This window comes from Hypomesus nipponensis, chromosome 2, assembly GCF_054491055.1.
Source record: "Hypomesus nipponensis isolate SF chromosome 2, ASM5449105v1, whole genome shotgun sequence".
Taxonomy (NCBI): domain Eukaryota; kingdom Metazoa; phylum Chordata; class Actinopteri; order Osmeriformes; family Osmeridae; genus Hypomesus; species Hypomesus nipponensis.
Window position 1 is genome coordinate 1,119,505 of NC_140362.1, and position 17,934 is coordinate 1,137,438.

General features: G+C 52.1%; 1 pseudogene; it reads right to left on the bottom strand.

Annotated features, from left to right (window-relative positions):
• Positions 1-15,730, bottom strand: part of LOC146300320 (Na(+)/H(+) exchanger beta-like) — a 32,211-nt pseudogene extending 16,481 nt beyond the window's left edge.
• Positions 15,731-17,934: the final 2,204 nt, after the last annotated feature.

Here is a 17,934-nt window from a genome sequence, read left to right on the forward strand (position 1 = left end):
TCAGGGTGTGTCCCCTGGAGACAGGAGGGGGTTAGGGTGTGTCCCCTGGAGACAGGAGGGGGTTAGGGTGTGTCCCCTGGAGACAGGAGGGGGTTAGGGTGTGTCCCCTGGAGACAGGAGGGGGTTAGGGTGTGTCCCATGGAGACAGGAGGGGGGTTAGGGTGTGTCCCCTGGAGACAGGAGGGGGTTAGGGTGTGTCCCCTGGAGACAGGAGGGGGTTAGGGTGTGTCCCCTGGAGACAGGAGGGGGTTAGGGTGTGTCCCCTGGAGACAGGAGGGGGTTAGGGTGTGTCCCCTGGAGACAGGAGGGGGTTAGGGTGTGTCCCCTGGAGACAGGAGGGGGTTAGGGTGTGTCCCCTGGAGACAGGAGGGGGTCAGGGTGTGTGTGTGTTTGTGAACTTCAAAGCAAAGTTGCTCTGAAGCAAGGATGAAATGAGTCGTGACCACACAAAAAAATTCTGAATAACAAATCAAAGCAGGCCTTTGAAACTTGCACACTTACCAATTAAGTTAAACTCTTTTCTAATTTAGAACATTCTATATATTCTTTGAGTGAGTGACCATGACTGGAGATCATTCTGACATTCACAGAGGGTTCTTTTTAAAACCCTGCCCTGTTGCGTTTAGCCTATTTGCATTTTGGCACAACATAGCAGCTAGCTATTCTAGCTGCATCATGCTAACCTAGCGGCACAGCTCTAACTATGCTAGCTGAACCACATGCTAACCTAGCGGCACAGCTCTGAGTATGCTAGCTCAACTGCATGCTAACCTACCAACACAGCGCTGACTATGCTAGCTCAACCTCATGCTTACCTAGCAGCACAGCGAGAGGGAAGAGAGGAGAGAGTGACAGTAGAGAGTGAGACAGGGGAGGGAGACAGTACAGAGGAGAGAGGGGGAGGAGAGGGGAGAGCGAGAGAGCGAGAGAGAGCGAGAGAGAGCGAGAGAGAGGAGAAAGACGAGGTGAGAGAGATGATTCTCCCTTAGCCCTGCTCCCACCTGTACAAAGACAGTGAAGAAGATCTGGGTGATGATGGCGGTGAGGAACATGGTCCGCATGGGGAACAGGACCTCGTCCAGCAGGTACCCCAGGGAGAAGGCGATGGCCCCCCGCAGGCCTCCGTATGCGATGATGAACTGGTCCTTAGTGGTGAGCTTCACAATGCGGAACTTGTTGATCACATAGGTGAGGCCCACCACACCTGGAGAACACAGGTGAGACAAGTGGCATTAGAATGGAAGTGTGTGTGTGTGTGTGTGCAGCTGTGGACAAAAGTATTGGGAGCGACATTCATTTTGTGTTTGCAAAGCTTGCTGGGCCTTGGCATAAAATTAGGGAGTCAGATGGCTGAGCGGTGAGGGAGTCGGGCTAGTAATCAGACGGTTGCCGGATCGACTCCGTGCCAAATGACGTTGTGTCCTTGGGCAAGGCACTTCACCCTACTTGCCTCGGGGGTAATGTAATATTACTGTAAGTCGCTCTGGATAAGAGCGTCTGCTAAATAACTAAATGTAAATGTAAAATGACTGCTAACATAATTTCAGTCAGTCAGATCATCAGCACAGGGGAAAGTGTGAGCTAGTTCTAGCCAGGTGAAATCACTCTTATCATTCTGATTGGATTTTAAGAGCCGATTGACTGCTGTTAAAGAGGGGACTATTTGCATATAGTGAGAATGTTCACCCCCAAAAAGCTTATGAAAAAATAAATAAAAAATGAAATGTGCCATATTGTATTCCAGTATTCTATAGAAATGTGAAAATGTTTTCCTCAAATACTGAACCAGAAAACTTTGCAAAACACAACATTTGTCATTGCCAAAACTTGTGGCCACGACTGTAGAGAGTGTGTGTGTGTGTGTGTGTGTGTGTGTGTGTGCATATAGTGTGTGTTCGCTGATGACATGTTTGGGAAGTTCTTGACACATTTAGAGACATGAAACTTGCCCCACTGGTGAAACTGAACAATGTCCAACACACATATACTGTGTTTAAACACAATGCACATCCTGTGTGTAAACACAACGCACATCCTGTATTTAAACACAAGACACAGGGAATCAAAGTAGAAGTTCTTTAGACAGTGTGTTTGTATTTGTGGTAAAAAGTGTTGTGTAATGACAGGATGCCTTATTCTGTTCTGTACACAATAGAGGATATTCTGCTTATGCGTTTCCTAATTCAGTGCAGTAATTACATCACCTATAACCACTGACTAGGGCTGTCCCCACTCAATCAACTAGTCGGTTTTCTGGTCGACATGCTCTTGGTTGATTAAGATTTTTTTAGTAAAGCTGCCGTATGGCAGTGTGAGATCTGATTCCCGCTTGTGTCATCATTACTGAATTAAAGAAATGTTCTACAGAAATTGTAGATTATATTATTTAAAACAAGTAAAGCAACTCTAAAAATAGGCTAGATAATTTAAAAGAAAAAGTGTTACTGTTTTCCCTTTCGTTTGATTTGGTATTTTGCACACGGCACGAGCACAATTGGCTGCAGAACTACAAACTCTGCCATAGTCTACTTTGTCTGTGTTATTAGTCAAAATGGCAAAGAAATCTGTGGTATGGCAGCCTTTCATTAAAGTACATTTACATTTACAAAGTACCGGGTGAAAAACGTTGAATGCAAACTCTGTCAACAACGGTTTATTTTTCATAGTTCGATGTTGAATATGATGTAGCCTACCACCTGAAAAACGTAAGTTGGCCTAGCACTATTTCGCTCATGCTAACGCGCTGGGTTGAAAAATGAATATGACAATTGTAAGAATCACATCCAAATCGAATGACATTATCTTCTCCAGCCAAGACAACAAAATCTTTCTCTGTTGCACTGTTCCCCACTCAGCTTCTACGTAAGTTCGCATGCTGCAAGTTCAGGCAGAGATAAGCGCGCTCTGATGATTTAAACAAACAATATTTTTTATTTGTAGTACATTGTAGGAGATACTAAATACCATCGGCATTCGGTTACAAAAGGACTGGTGATACAAGTCTTATTATTGGTAGGCTATTAGAGGCTGAATCTGCAATGTCCAGCAGCCATAGAGTCAGATCGCGAAAATGTTTGGACGTTTTGTTTAGTGAAAAAAAAAAAAGCATTTCAAATTTTGATTAGTCGATTTTCAGACTTTTTAGACAAGTCATGGTCGACCAAAGAAAATCTTAGTTGGGGACAGCCCTACCCCTGACCCCTGCCACCCTCTCTCTCCTCCCACCCTATGACCCTCCCTGACCCCTGACCCCTGACCAGACCCACCTATGACCCTGGCCAGTAGACAGAGAATGACGGTGGCGGTGACAAAGGTCCAGTTCCAGGCGTGCGGGCCGGCCACCGTGGACACGCCCAGGAAGATGAAGATGAGCGTCTCGCTCACGCTGCTCCACATCTTCAGGAAGTACTTGATGGTGGTGTGGGACTTGTGGGATATGTTGGCTTCCACATAGGGCCGCATTGTGGCTCCACAGGCAATCAGTCTGGAGGGAGAGAGGGTGAGTAAAAGGCTCCTTCAGGTATACAGGTGTGTTGGGTTCTCTGGCTGGTCCAGCAGATAAGGGAAGCTGAAAGGCTGCAGGCTTGTAGCCTGCCCAGAACCAGAACCATGCTGCACTGGGAGGTCCCCCTTCTCTCCTATCCCTCCCCTCCTCCTCCTTCCCCTCCTCTCCCATCCCCCCTCTTCTCTCCCTCCTCTCCCTCCTCCTCCTTCCCCTCCCAAGGTCTGATTCATAACCCTGACAAACATCCTGACAGTTCATCTACCTTGGAAATGAGTTATCACTCTCCAGCTCTTTAAAAGAAAGGGGAGAGAGAGAGGGTGACAGGAGGTGTGTGTGTGTGTGTGTGTGTGTGTGCGTACTCACGCCATGATGCCAGACAGGTGGAACACCTCAGCTGACAGGTAGGCCATGTAGCTGTACACGAAGACGAACAGCGGCTCGATGACGCGCGTGTGGGAGGTGAAGCGGGATGTGAAGGCTGCCAGCAGCCCGTAGATGGCGCCCACCAGCACCCCGCCCAGCGACACCACCAGGAAACAGATGACACCCAGGAAGGCATCCATCATGGTGACCGTGCCTTCACCAGAGTACTCCTCAAACAGGTGGTACAGCACCTGGGACGGGGGAGACAGAGAGGGGGGAAGGGATAAAGAGAGCATCAGTGAGTACAGTAGAGTAGAGACCTCATTAAGTACTCATCAATGATGCAAACCTATTTTTGAAAAAAAATGGCAACTTGAAACTTTTTTCACACACTGTGACAGGACAGCAGAGAGGAGTTAGAGATTAGAGGATATGGAGGAGAAATGAGAGGAGATGGAGGGAGAGATGAGGAGGAGGGATGGAGGGGAGATGAGAGGAGATGGAGGAGAAATGAGAGGAGATGGAGGAGAAATGAGAGGAGATGGAGGAGAAATGAGAGGAGATGGAGGAGAAATGAGAGGAGATGGAGGAGAAATGAGAGGAGATGGAGGGAGAGATGAGGAGGAGGGATGGAGGGGAGATGAGGAGAAGGGATGAGGAGATGGTGGAGAGGAGAAGGGACGGAGAGATGGAGAGATGAGAGGAGAAGGGATGGACGTTTCAGAAGAAAAAATTGAAGAAATGCAAACAGGAAGTTGACCAGTTAGCTGGATTAACCACTTCCTCTGCCATTGTGTGTGTGTGTGTGTGTAGGGTTAGGCAAGGGCGCACACTGTCTAGCTGCAGCAGTGTGTCTGAGGGCAGGGCAGGGGGGTAGGATGGGGGGGTGGTAATTGGAAATAGATTTCCCTCGTAGAGAAAACACAGAAAGTAGGTCACCTGTCATGGCGGCTGGTCGGCACGGAAGACGCCTAGTGGCCAATCACATAGCTGCTACTAACCCAGTTACAATCACTTATTGAAGGTTGGCGTTGCTGGAAGCTAACAGCGACACACAGCTCACTGACACAGCTCAAGGACACAGCTCACAGACACAGCTCACAGACACAGCTCACAGACACACAGCTCACAGACACACAGCTCACAGACACAGCTCACAGACACAGCTCACAGACACAGCTCACAGACACACACAGCTCGCAGACACAGCTCACAGACACAGCTCACAGACACAGCTCACACACACAGCTCACACACACAGCTCACACACACAGCTCACAGACACAGCTCACACACACAGCTCACAGACACAGCTCACAGACACACAGCTCACTGACACACAGCTCACTGACACACAGCTCACTGACACACAGCTCACAGACACAGCTCACAGACACAGCTCACAGACACAGCTCACAGACACAGCTCACAGACACACAGCTCACAGACACACAGCTCACAGACACAGCTCACAGACACACAGCTCACAGACACAGCTCACAGACACAGCTCACACACACAGCTCACTGACACAGCTCACAGACACAGCTCACAGACACAGCTCACAGACACAGCTCACAGACACAGCTCACAGACACACAGCTCACACACACAGCTCACAGACACAGCTCACAGACACACAGCTCACAGACACAGCTCACAGACACACAGCTCACAGACACAGCTCACAGACACAGCTCACAGACACAGCTCACAGACACAGCTCACAGACACAGCTCACAGACACAGCTCACAGACACAGCTCACAATTTTTTCAACCTTTCGAAACTTTTTTTCCCCACTCAGTGAAAGGAAAGGAGAAAGGGGGAGAAAGACCAGAGCCTACAACAGAGTAGAGTCAAACAGAGTAAAGCAGAGTACATTAGAGTTTAGTACAGTCCTCATCAGGTACTCATCAATGATGCAAACCTGTTTGAAAACAAATCACCAATATTGTTTAAACCTTTCAAAGCTTTTTTTGAAAAGATTGTTGCAACCTTTTGAAAAAATAAATACAAATTTTTGATTGTGTGGTCAAAACTATTTTTTGAAAATATTTTTAGAACCTTTCTAAACTTTTTTGGATTAAGGTTTTTTTCTAAAGTTTTTCTTCACACACAGTGAAAGGAGGGGAGAGAACAGAGAAGCCTAAAACAGAGTAAAGTCAAGCAGAGCGGAGCACAGTAGAGTACGGTAGAATCCTTCAGTAGAGTTCTCATCAAGTTTGCCTTGCTCCATGGTAGCCAAGTAGACAAGCTTACATTTGTTGTGCTTGAAAATGCATGAAAATGAAAAAAGGTGCACAATGACAAGAAATAATTTTTATCATGGCACCAAATACAGATTACAACTGAAGTAACAAACTTGAAAATGTAAGAAGTAAAAAGAACAGATATGCGTAAAACATTTAAGGAGTAAAATGTATTAAAAAGTGGTCAGAAAAATACATTGTGCAGTAAAAGTACTGATACCAGAAAAGTTCAGTGACAAAGTATTTGTACTTTGTTACTTTTCATCTCTGGTAGCTTCTGATCTGTGTAGCTTGCTGTGCCATTGCTTGTAAAAAAACAAATAAAGTTTTAAATGATTTGAAACAGCAGAAAAACCACTTCCCATGTCTGTCTCCTCCAGTCTCCCCAGACCTGTCTGTCTGCCCCCCTCCCCCCTCCCCCTCCACTCACCACGGTGACGGCCTCCCCCTCCACTCACCACGGTGACGGCATCGTTGAGCAGGGACTCCCCGAACACCAGGATGTGCAGCAGCTCGTTGATGTGGATCTCCTCGAACACGGCCAGCACGGCCACGGGGTCCACGGCTGAGATGATGGACCCGAACAGCAGGCAGGGCAGCAGCTCCACCTGGCCCAGGTTGGTGCCCCGGATCTGGCACACCCCAAACAGCAGCCCGCCCACAAAGAAGGCGTTCCACAGAGTGCCCACCACAGCAAACATCAGGATGGTGCCCACGTTCTCCATGAAGGGCCGGATGGGCAGGAAGTAGCCCGCATCCAGGATGATGGGCGGGAGCAGACACAGGAAGAAGAGCTGGGAGTCGAGCACGGGGGGGACTTCCTCCCCCGCCAGCCGGATCAGCCCCCCCACCAGCAGCCCCACAACGATCAGGAGACAGCTCTCAGGCACAATGGAGGACAGGCGGGGGATGAGGTGGAAACCTGGAGGGAGGGACGGGGGGGGGAGCAGGGGAGGAGGGGAGAGCAGGGGAGGGGGGAGGAGGGGAGGGGGGAGGAGGGGAGAGAAGAGCAGGGGAGGAGGGGAGAGTAGGGGAGGAGGGGAGGGGAGAGCAGGGGAGGGGGGGAGAGCAGGGGAGAGGAGAGCAGGGAAGGGGGGGAGAGCAGGGGAGGAGGGGAGAGGAAAGCAGGGGAGGGGGGAGAGCAGGGGAGGAGGGGAGAGGAGAGCAGGGGAGGGGGGGAGAGCAGGGGAGGAGGGGAGGAGGGGAGAGAAGAGCAGGGGAGGAGGGGAGAGTAGGGGAGGAGGGGAGAGCAGGGGAGGAGGGGAGAGCAATGTGTTGAATGTTTTGTTTAATGTTCTCGCTGAGTGCTTACTTTACATGCCAGAGCTTGCTTACATTGAGACACACACACACACACACAGGTTTCTCACTGTACATTCCTGCATCACTTCCTCCCCAGGCCTCATATGGCCTGCATCACTTCCTCCTGGCCTGTGTTGTGTGTCCTGTGTGTGGTGTTAGGCTGTGTTGTGTGTCCTGTGTGCAGTGCTAGGCTGTGTTGTGTGTCCTGTGTGTGGTGCTAGGCTGTGTTGTGTGTCCTGTGTGTGGTGCTAGGCTGTGTTGTGTGTCCTGTGTGCGGTGCTAGGCTGTGTTGTGTGTCCTGTGTGTGGTGTTAGGCTGTGTTGTGTGTCCTGTGTGTGGTGCTAGGCTGTGTTGTGTGTCCTGTGTGTGGTGCTAGGCTGTGTTGTGTGTCCTGTGTGCGGTGCTAGGCTGTGTTGTGTGTCCTGTGTGTGGTGTTAGGCTGTGTTGTGTGTCCTGTGTGCGGTGCTAGGCTGTGTTGTGTGTCCTGTGTTTGGTGTTAGGCTGTGTTGTGTGTCCTGTGTGTGGTGTTAGGCTGTGTTGTGTGTCCTGTGTGCGGTGTTAGGCTGTGTTGTGTGTCCTGTGTGCGGTGCTAGGCTGTGTTGTGTGTCCTGTGTGTGGTGCTAGGCTGTGTTGTGTGTCCTGTGTGTGGTGTTAGGCTGTGTTGTGTGTCCTGTGTGTGGTGCTAGGCTGTGTTGTGTGTCCTGTGTGTGGTGCTAGGCTGTGTTGTGTGTCCTGTGTGTGGTGCTAGGCTGTGTTGTGTGTCCTGTGTGTGGTGTTAGGCTGTGTTGTGTGTCCTGTGTGTGGTGTTAGGCTGTGTTGTGTGTCCTGTGTGTGGTGCTAGGCTGTGTTGTGTGTCCTGTGTGCGGTGCTAGGCTGTGTTGTGTGTCCTGTGTGTGGTGCTAGGCTGTGTTGTGTGTCCTGTGTGTGGTGTTAGGCTGTGTTGTGTGTCCTGTGTGTGGTGTTAGGCTGTGTTGTGTGTCCTGTGTTGTGTTACAGCAGCTGTAGGTTAACCCAGCACAATGCAAAGATAATGTAAATGTGGTGGTTAAGCAGGACAGAGGCAGGGAGAGGGCTAGGGTTTCACCTCATCAGACTCACTGTTTCCACTCCCTAACCCTGACAGAGAGAGGGACAGAGAGAGAGAGACAGGGAGAGAGACAGGGAGAGAGACAGGGAGAGAGACAGAGAGAGACAGAGAGAGACAGAGAGAGACAGAGAGAGACAGAGAGAGACAGAGAGAGACAAAGAGAGACAGAGAGAGACAGAGAGAGACAGAGAGAGACAGACAGACAGACAGACGTGTGGTGTGAAAAGCTGTCAGTGAGAGCCGGTGATTGAGGCGTCTCTTCGACCCAAAACAGATTTCCTGCCATGAGATGAGATGTCTCTCATTCCTGGTTTATCACCAGACAGGTCGACAGTGACGTCACCATAGGAAGCTCTTCAACAGACGCCATCATTACTCACGACTGCAGGGTCAGTGGGATACTCTGTAGATGCCTTTAAAGCCTGTTTAGCACCTCTTCACATTCTGGGAGATAACCATGAACTGAAGCCACACATGGGAAGATGGGAATCTTGCATTGAAAGCAACTCCAGTGTGTTTACACCCAGGCTGAGTGGGCTGCGGTGAGGACCCAGGCTGAGTGGGCTGCGGTGAGGACCCAGGCTGAGTGGGCTGCGGTGAGGACCCAGGCTGAGTGGGGTGCGGTGAGGACCCAGGCTGAGTGGGCTGCGGCGAGGACCCAGGCTGAGTGGGCTGCGGTGAGGACCCAGGCTGAGTGGGCTGCGGCGAGGACCCAGGCTGAGTGGGCTGCGGTGAGGACCCAGGCTGAGTGGGCTGCGGTGAGGACCCAGGCTGAGTGGGCTGCGGTGAGGACCCAGGCTGAGTGGGCTGCGGTGAGGACCCAGGCTGAGTGGGCTGCGGTGAGGACCCAGGCTGAGTGGGCTGCGGTGAGGACCCAGGCTGAGTGGGCTGCGGTGAGGACCCAGGCTGAGTGGGCTGCGGTGAGGACCCAGGCTGAGTGGGCTGCGGCGAGGACCCAGGCTGAGTGGGCTGCGGTGAGGACCCAGGCTGAGTGGGCTGCGGTGAGGACCCAGGCTGAGTGGGCTGCGGTGAGGACCCAGGCTGAGTGGGCTGCGGTGAGGACCCAGGCTGAGTGGGCTGCGGCGAGGACCCAGGCTGAGTGGGCTGCGGTGAGGACCCAGGCTGAGTGGGCTGCGGTGAGGACCCAGGCTGAGTGGGCTGCGGCGAGGACCCAGGCTGAGTGGGCTGCGGTGAGGACCCAGGCTGAGTGGGCTGCGGTGAGGACCCAGGCTGAGTGGGCTGCGGTGAGGACCCAGGCTGAGTGGGCTGCCGTGAGGACCCAGGCTGAGTGGGCTGCGGCGAGGACCCAGGGCTTGAAATGCACTTTTTGACTTTAGTTAGGAGCACCAGCAAATATGAAGGAGCACCACAACTAAAATGTTTATGTTTTATATTTATTTTGCTGGCTAGTTAGCTCCCTGTCACGTGACAACAGAGCGCAGCGACGAGGAGACACTGATGGCAGATATTAACCATCAATCTAAAATCTGGATTAAATGGGTCATTGACTGCTAAAACAATTTTAACTTGTCATAGATGAATAACAACAGTTTGGAGGGGAAAATGGACATACAGTGAACCTCAAAGTCCATTGACACCTCTTTCCTATGCAAATCTCACAATTTGAAACTGCTGCTGTAAAACATTGTTAAAATGTTTTTTTTAAAGCCGGACACAAAGCGATATGGCCCAGTTGTCGAACAGGGGTTTTCCTCCAACGTTTCACACAACAAACCTTGCAGAGAGAAACCATGTATTCTTCCCGCCTCAGGGAGTGGCGTTTCAATGAATGATATCTCTGAGTGTTGAGCTGTGGTTAGTCATCCAGCAAACAGCAGCTAGCTGAGATGACCTGTGCTCTCGGTCCTGGGTGACACCGCGGCTCTCAGCAGTCAACGTGCAGCTCTACGCAGAGTGAACAGGACACCCACAGGTGTCAGCCTGCCCCTGACCACGTTAGTTGTGCAGCATCATTCCCTCCTCCCCCCTCACCCCCCCCCTCCTCCCTCACCCCACCTCTCCTCCCTCCACCCACCTCTCCTCCCTCCCCCCACCTCTCCTCCCCTGTCTTCCCTAACCCCACCTCTCCTCCCTTACCCCACCTCCCCTCTCCTCCCTCACCCCCCTCTCCTCCCTAACCCCCCCTCTCCTCCCTAAGCCCACCTCTCCTCCCCCTCCTCCCTAACCCCAACTCTCCTCCTCCTCCCTCACTCCTTCCTCTCCTCCCACTCCTCCCTCACCCCACCTCTCCTACCCCTCCTCCCTTACCCCACCTCCCCTCTCCTCTCCTCCCCTCTCCTCCCTCACTCCCTCACTCCCTCCCTCCTTCCTCTCCTCCCACTCCTCCCTCACCCCACCTCTCCTCCCCCTCTTCCCTTACCCCACCTCCCCTCTCCTCCCTCCCTCCTTCCTCTCCTCCCACTCCTCCCTCACCCCACCTCTCCTCCCCCTCCTCCCTTACCCCACCTCCCCTCTCCTCCCTCCCTCCCTCCCTCCCTCCCTCCCTCCCACCTTCTTCACCCCCCTCTCCTCCCTCACCCCCTCCCTCCTTCCTTCCTCCCCTCTCCTCCCTCACCCCCTCCCTCCCTCCTTCCTTCCTCCCCTCTCCTCCCTCCCTCCCTCCCTCCCACCTTCCTCACCCCCCTCTCCTCCCTCACCCCCTCCCTCCTTCCTTCCTCCCCTCTCCTCCCTCACCCCCTCCCTCCCTCACTCCTTCCTCTCCTCCCACTCCTCCCTCACCCCACCTCTCCTACCCCTCCTCCCTTACCCCACCTCCCCTCTCCTCCCCTCTCCTCCCTCACTCCCTCCCTCCCTCCTTCCTCTCCTCCCACTCCTCCCTCACCCCACCTCTCCTCCCCCTCCTCCTCCCTTACCCCACCTCCCCTCTCCTCCCTCCCTCCTTCCTCTCCTCCCACTCCTCCCTCACCCCACCTCTCCTCCCCCTCCTCCCTTACCCCACCTCCCCTCTCCTCCCTCCCTCCCTCCCTCCCACCTTCCTCACCCCCCTCTCCTCCCTCACCCCCTCCCTCCTTCCTTCCTCCCCTCTCCTCCCTCACCCCCTCCCCCCTCCCTCCTTCCTTCCTCAGCCCTCGCTAGACTGATTGCACACAGTGAAATGATACAGTAGATAATAGTGGTAGCACACAGACACTCCCAGGTTGGAGCCCCTGGGAGACGTGTTGTGTGTTGACAGAAGATAAGAGGAGCCAGCATGGGGGCTGGCCTGCTGCACTCAGCCATGGTCTGGTACCAAGCAGGGAACACGGCCCACACAGCGAGACATGAGGCCAACAGCATCTGAATGAACAGTGCTAAATGTCTTGTGTATATAGACACACACACGCACTAGCACAGCACAGACGCATAGGGGTCAGTCTTCACACACGCACAAACATACACACACATTCTTCTGGGTACTGGCAGCTAGCGAGTCTGCAGTATTCCTGCCCTTCAAGGTGTCACCATGGCAGCACCATCAGGTCAGCCTCAGCCCCCCGGGCCTCAACCCCCCCGGGCCTCACCTCCAGGCCTCACCTCCAGGCCTCACCTCCAGGCCTCACCTCCAGGCCTCCCCTCCAGGCCTCACCTCCAGGCCTCACCTCCAGGCCTCACCTCCAGGCCTCACCTCCAGGCCTCACCTCCAGGCCTCACCTCCAGGCCTCCCCTCCAGGCCTCACCTCCAGGCCTCACCTCCAGGCCTCCCCTCCAGGCCTCACCTCCAGGCCTCCCCTCCAGGCCTCCCCTCCAGGCCTCCCCTCCAGGCCTCCCCTCTACACACAGACACCAGCGAGCTAAACCCTGGGGATACTGCCCGTTAAGGGTGTGTGTGTGTGTGTCCTCGGTCAATGTGAGCTAACCCCGGCCTGGCGGTGTTCATCAATAATGAATAGAGCTTGAAGCATTTCTGTCCTGCTGAGATTCTGCCTGACCCAGGATGCAGGACAGGACCTACCATGGCACTAAGACTACTGATCCAGCAGGACGGGACCTACCATGGCACTAAGACTACTGATCCAGCAGGACAGGACCTACCATGGCACTAAGACTACTGATCCAGCAGGACAGGACCTACCATGGCACTAAGACTACTGATCCAGCAGGACGGGACCTACCATGGCACTAAGACTACTGATCCAGCAGGACGGGACCTACCATGGCACTAAGACTACTGATCCAGCAGGACAGGACCTACCATGGCACTAAGACTACTGATCCAGCAGGACAGGACCTACCATGGCACTAAGACTACTGATCCAGCAGGACAGGACCTACCATGGCACTAAGACTACTGAGTGTGTGAGCAAGAGAGTATAGTAATGAGCTGGCCGACAGCTCATGTAGACACTGCATGGCCACAGTGGTGTCACACATTAGCTAAAGATTTGAGCAGTAAAACACAACACAAGGCTGGCCCCAGACCTCCAATCACAGCCCTCCTAATCTCCTTTACTAGCAACCTTCCTGGAGAACTTCCACTCCGCGATGTTGGGCAGTGCTAGGGTCATTAGCACTAAACAAGGCATGACACTTAGATTCCGTTAACAGATAAACAATGTTTAGCAGACACACACCACTGATTCTACACACCCTCCCAGTGTACGCACACACACACACACACACACACACACACACCAGTCCTCTGCACAGACAGCAGAGGACACACTGGAAAACCCAACAGAGACCTCGACACGCACGCTCTTACAGCTAAAAACACCTAATGACCGTATTGACTGGTAGGAAGAGCAACGACACAGGGGAGAGGGAAGAAGAGAGAGAGCAGAGGGGGAGAGAGGAGACAGGTAGGGGGAGAGGGTAGAGGGGGAGAGAGAGGGGGAGAGAGGGCAGAGGGGGAGAGAGGAGGCAGGTAGGGGGAGAGAGAGGGCAGAGGAGGAGAGGAGGGCAGGCCTGGTAGCAGTGGTGAGTTGCTGTGCAGAGTTGGGTCACCAGCATGAACAGGAAGCTGTCATAACCCACTACAGCACAATGCGACCTCATCATTGTTCCAGCCTGCCTCCCACCTCCCTCAGGAAATCACCTCCCTCCTTAGTAAATAGGCCTACCTCTGAACAGACTATATCCCATTCACTCCTTTACCCCTCCCCTCCCTGGGAGAGGATGGTGATGTCACACGAGCTGATAAGTTGCAGGATAAGAAATGCATAAGGAGACACTCACAGCGGAGGGAGGGAGGGAGGGAGGGAGGGAGGGAGGGAGGGAGGGAGGGAGGGAGGGAGGGAGGGAGGGAGGGAGGGAGGGAGGGAGGGAGGGAGGGAGGGAGGGAGGGAGGGAGGGAGGGAGGGAGGGAGGGAGGGAGGGAGGGAGGGAGGGAGGGAGGGAGGGAGGGGCAAGTGACGAAGGAGGAAATGAAAAGTTGTAGTAGCAGAAGATCCAATCATAACAGAAAAACTCCTAAGTCGTCTAATAATGACAGTCAGTGTATGTGTGTGCCCTCTGATACCAGTTTTGTAACATCCTTCAGTAGCAACCCCTTGGCTTAAAAGCAATAATGATTGTGACAGAACAGCATGTGGTGACTGCAGCATGGTCATTCCCTCAGAGATGCGCATTCTGCTGAGTCAAGCTGTGTCTGAACATCAACACTGCACTTCTGATCCTTTATTTCCCACTGTACTTTCATCATGCACTATTTAGTCATGTCGCTTCAGATAAAAGCATGTGTTTAGTGACTTAAACCACTTCTGTCTCCACCTCTGTCACTGAATCGCATTTAGCCAGCTGAGCTAGCATTCTGCAGCTCTTGCACACCGTAGCGTCACGGTAAAACGGGATGTCCAAATGTATCGTTTCACAGCTGTCACCATGAATCACATCCACACAAGTTTTGGAAACATAGCTCAACTGCGAAGGTGTTCTGGGTCTCTAGCTGGAACTAGACAGAACACACCACTAATTCTGATGCTTAAAACACAATTTTTTGTACCAAGTGTAAATAATTAACCACTGTCAGAATCGTTTGTACTAAACCTAGGAGAGGACACATTCAAAGAAATAGCTGACCAATGCATTACCCTGTTATTATATCGGTGTTTAAGTTAACCAACCCGGAAAAACCACACTAATTGATAGCTAGCTCTCGGTGCTTGAAATACACAACTCCAAACACCCAAACAAGAACTTACCCAATTTCATTAAAGATGCCAGCAGCACCCATAGCGAGATCTCGAAAGGAATGCGTACATGGGGGTAATCCACACCCAGCACTGGAAACGCCTTTTTACTGTGGTTGTGGTTGGAGTCTTGGCCCAGGTGGTCCGGTCCCGCAGAGCTGTCCGAGGCGCTGGTGTCGGGCGATCTGGCAGCGCCCAGAGGAAACACGGTACCGAGGACCAGGAACACCAGCAGCACCAGAAGCCACAGTCTCACGAAACTTTTGCCGTAGCCGGAGCGGCTGTCTGACATGTAACTAGTAGTCATGGTAGTATTTGGCGTCAAAACGTATAGACGAAGGAAATGAAGTGGTGACTGCTTGTAATACTACTCATATTCCGGTAAAACTTGTGATGGGTCTACGGTAGAACCCACGGAGCAGACCGAGCCAGGCTAGCAGACTGCGGCTAGCGGTCTGTGGGGTCCTTCTCAGGTGAAGCAGGAAACGTTCAGGGTGAACCGTCAGCTACACAGCTGGAAAACAATGTTTTCCACGCGACATACTCGACCTAAGATGCTAGGAAACGTGTGCTCAGAATCCCACTTCAAATTGATAAGTTTGTCTTCAGACTGTCGCCGTTGGAACGTCCTCTCTTGAAGGGGTCATTGCAGATGCTGGCGAACAAAAATCGACAGTCGCATTCTGAAGCTCCTACTAGCCAAGAAACGTATCCAACTAAAGGACAACGGATCTATACTGACCTTGAGATAAATACACAGAGCTGTCACGCTGCACATTTATAAGTATCCGGAAAAATGTCAACTTCGCATATTCCCTGCAGCCTACGTTACGCGCGAGCCCTGTCCCAACAAGACTAGACAAGACCTCTGAACTCGGATGATGCCTGACGGGGCACAAGACACTCAATTTGCTACCATCTTGAACGCATCCCGCGCGCAGTCTCCCCGTGATGCTGTCACGGCGATCGAGCTGTTGAGTTTGAAATGATCCGCAAACTGAAATTCAACCTTCAAAACGCACACCCTTTTCGCGGAGGTTTTATAGATGACAGAAGAGTGGGGAGCGGTCGATGTCTACACCACAGTGACCCCTACTGGAGAGGAGGCTGTAGTTGTGCAAGGGAACCCCCTACAATGTATTGAAATCTTTCACTGTCGACTGTGACTTCCAAGCCTGTCAGGCAGAGCCGGTTAGAGGCAGCACGTTCTCCACCCCTTCCGCGTGGGCGGTGGTTTCTGTGGCTTGGATTGCCCCTGGACTACAGAACACATTTGTTTACGGCAGCTCACAGCCTTACAGTAGGCCTATACTGCCAAATTAGAACTTTGATCTTGGAAAATACATTTTGTGTAGTCGAGGACTGCAGCTCAAAGTCCACCCTCACTGATTAAAAGGCCTTTCAACATCCAGTTATGTAGTAACACTAGTGGCTGTGCCCATCACATCCAGCAACACTGACTTGACATTCCGGTTGTGTCAGACAGTGTTTGAATGATAATGTAATACTGGAATGCCCATTGTTAAAACAGTGTTACTGCTCTTGTATGACCAGACCTAAGAACCTGATCTACATGAATAACAGAATCCTCTAAGCCAGAGGTCAGGATGGTTGAAACTGTGTTTGAGGGCTTGAGCCATATTCTAGACCGACAGGTGTAAGCTACTGTGTCAGGTGTCTGCATACATGAACATGGGTGATTAACTGTGAGAGTGGTTTTCACTGCTCAGTCATGACATGTCACAAAGCACACACAAACTCACTAACAGACACACAACACACACACACACACAACTGCAACAATACACACACATATACACGTGCACACACTCACAAACACACCACACACACACAAAAGCAACAATACACAAAAACAAACAAGAGCTTTTGTGTGCTGTGCTCTGCTGCAGGTCATAATCAGGAATCAGGAACCAACATGGACTAACCCTGCCACTCCTCCAAAGTTAATTTGATCTCATTTGAAGCTGAGAGAACCCAAGCATTTCTTCTGGCATGCTCTGTAAGGGGACACATAAGTACACACACTCACTCCACCCTGTGTTGTGGAGAAGGACCCACACCGGCATTTATATGTGTGTGCACCTCTTGTGTTTGTGTTTGTGTGTGTTTGCGTGTGTGTCTATATTGGTGTGTGTCTGGAAACAAATTGCAACAACATGATTCTAAAATGGCATTCCCTTTGAGGAAATGACACAAGTGACTTTGGCTGTGGTGAGAATGTGACCCAAATGACTGAGACCAACACATATCTGTGGACCTCAGCTATTCTCAACCCGGTGATGATAGAGGGCCCTCTGAACATCATGGTCATGAACGTTTCTAACAGGCAGGGTTCAGCTGAGGCAGTGGAGGGCGGGGGGATTCCTTGAACCAGGTCTTCACCCCCCTCGCAGGTGCCCCCCCCCCCCCATGCTATTACTGTTTCCCACAACCCCTCAGTCTCCATGGATACCCCAAGGCCTGGGAGACCACAGACCGGCAGCACTGACTGGTCTCAGATGGAACATGCTAACAACAGCCTGGTGAGGTGCAGCATGACTGCTGTGTGCTTGCTGTGCCTTACCTCAGAGGGACGTCAGCCAGCCTGAGCCCTGTCCTGGGACTCACCACAACAGCACAACAACATGGATTTTAAGGAACCCAAAAACCCAGCGTAGGAAGGGAAGCAACCTTGTGACCATCAGGAGAACGTGGAACATGGAGCTGCAGCTGGACACAGACTCATGTTCTGGGTTCCAGTCTCTGACCTCAGACTGGGTCACATGGTTCCAGTCTCTGACCTCAGACTGGGTTTCCTGTCAGAGAAACTCATCACTCCCCCAGTCATAGATAAAACCACAATAGAACAACCAAAATATAATTCCCACCTGGTTTGACACACACACACACACACACACTTACTCACATAGATATTTATTTCACCACAAATGTAAAAACATTGCTAGTGAAACAGATCAGCTGATGAATAAATAATCGGCATAACAGTTGGATAGTGATGTTGTATAACCTGCAATGAATTAATGATTACAACACGGCCTGTGGTGAGTTATTAGTGTCCTCATGTTGGCTCCCTCCCCTCATCCTCTCCTCATCCATAACACATCAATAACTCATCCAGAACTTATCCTCCTCTCCTCCTCTCCTCCTCTCCTCCTCTCCTCCTCTCCTCCTCTCCTCCTCTCCTCCTCCTCCTCTCCTCCTCCTCCTCCTGTCCTCCTCCTGTCCTCCTCCTACTCCTCTCCTCCTCCTCCTCCACCTGTCCTCCTCCTCCTCCACT